A 2,161-nucleotide genomic window follows, 5' to 3' on the forward strand; every position below is an offset into this window, starting at 1 on the left:
AAAGTCCCCTGCAGTTAGAACAGTTTTATCAATAATATTATTTATGTTTGAGATTAATTGTTTTATGTATTTGGGTACTCCCGAATTCAGTGCATACACATTTAGAATTATTAGCTCTTCCTGATGGATAGACCCCATAATTATTATATAAAGCCCTTCTTCATCTCTTTTTACTGCTTTAAATTTAAAGTCCAGTTTGTCTGATATAAGTATGGCTACTCCAGTTTTCTTTTGACTTCCAGTCCCATAATAGATATTCCTCCATCCCCTCACTTTCAACCTGAAGGTGTCCTCGGGTTTAAATGAGTCTCTTAGGGTGCCTGGGTGGCTCAGTCAGTAAGTACATTGTGTTACTTGGAACATTTCCCTCATAGAGTCCCTTTTAGGATTCCCTGTAGGGCTTGTTTAGTGGTGATGAATTCCTTCAAGTTTTATTTGTTGGAGAAAACCTTGATCTCTCCTTCTATTTTGAATGACAGGCTTGCTGGATCAAGGACTCTTGGCTGCATATATTTTCTATTCATCACATTGAAGATTTCCCGTCATTTCTTTCTGGCCTGCCAAGTTTCAGTGGATAGGTCTGCAACTACTCTGATAGGTCTCCCTTTGTATGTTAGGGCCCTTTTATCCCTAGCTGCTTTCAGAATTCTCTCTTTATCTTAATAGTTTGCCATTTTTATTATGATATATCATGCAGAAGGCCAATTCAAGTTATATCTGAGGGGAGTTTTCTGTGCCTCTTGGATTTCAGTGTCTGTTTCCTTCCCCAGATTGGGGAAGTTCTCAGCTATAATTTGTTCAAGTCCCCCTTCAGACCCTCTCTCTCTCTCTTCTTCTTCTTCTGGAATTCCTGTGATAGGGATATTGTTCTGTTTGATTGCATCACTCAGTTCTCGAATTCTCCTTTCATGCTTCTGTATCAATTTCTCTCTCTTTTTGTAAAATTGTGTCTTCTAATTCACCTAATCTCCTTGCTGCCTCTTCAATTCGTGCAGTGGCTGTCTCCATTATTATGCACCTCATTTATGCATTTTTTAAGTCATCACAGTATTTTTAAGGTCCATAATATTTGTAGCAGTAGCATCTCTGGTGTCTTCCATGCCTTTTCCAAACCCAGCAATTCATTTTATGATTATTGCTCTAAATTCTTGGTCAGTTATGTTGCTTATATCTGTTTGACCAATTATTTAGCTCTGACTTCTTTCTAGAATTTCATTAAAGGAGAGTTTTCCTGTTGTTTTGGCTAGTTTTCTGTTTCTTGTAAGTTTTTTTTTAATTATTTTTTTTAACATTTATTTATTTTTGAGAGACAGAGAGGGACAGAACATGAACAGGGGAGGGGCAGAGAGAGAAAGAGTCACAGAATCTGAACCAGGCTTCTAGTGGTTTGCACAGAGCCCAACGCAGGGCTTGAACCCATGAACCATGAGATCATGACCTAAGCTGAAATTGGATGCTCAACCGACTTAGCCACCCAGGCACCCCTGTCTCTTGTAAGTTTTAAAAGCTTGTTATGCATTCTTTACCTGAGAGTACTGCTTTATTAAAAGGAGGCTCATGGACTGTCCTTTCAGGAAGTGTTCTTTTAATGATGTCCCTTGATCTCTTTTGTTGAGACTTTGGTTATTTCATTTCCCCACTCATAGTGATATGTGTGTCTCTCCACCATGTGTACTTTGGCTTGTTTCTTGAGGTAGCCCTGGAAAGGAAAACAGATAGTCAAACAGGGAACAAAAACATATAAAAGCACAAACAAATCAAACAAACAAGCAAACTGAAAGGAAAGAAAAACAAAAACAAGAAAAGACAAAGGACATTCTAAAAGCATGAAACCAGATCTCAGCTACAACTAAAGAGCAGGTTAGGAAGTGCTAATGGAAGAGCATATACAAAGAGAGAAATGACAGGAGTGGGGAGAAAGAGAAATTGAACATTGAGCAGGCAGAGAGACTAAAAGGCTTAATTCAGATAGAGAAAAAGGAAAATATGGCAGGAGTTGAGGAGAAAAAAAAAACAAAGATAATACTTCCCAGAGAAACTATATCATTTGATTATTTCAGAGAGAGAGAAAGGAAGGTAGAGATTGAGGTGTAGAACATGCATCAAGAGAATGGATTTTTTATGTCTGTTTAAGCAAACCTATAACCAGAATACCTGGTCC

Source organism: Suricata suricatta, chromosome 6 (assembly GCF_006229205.1).
Source record: "Suricata suricatta isolate VVHF042 chromosome 6, meerkat_22Aug2017_6uvM2_HiC, whole genome shotgun sequence".
Lineage (NCBI taxonomy): Eukaryota > Metazoa > Chordata > Mammalia > Carnivora > Herpestidae > Suricata > Suricata suricatta.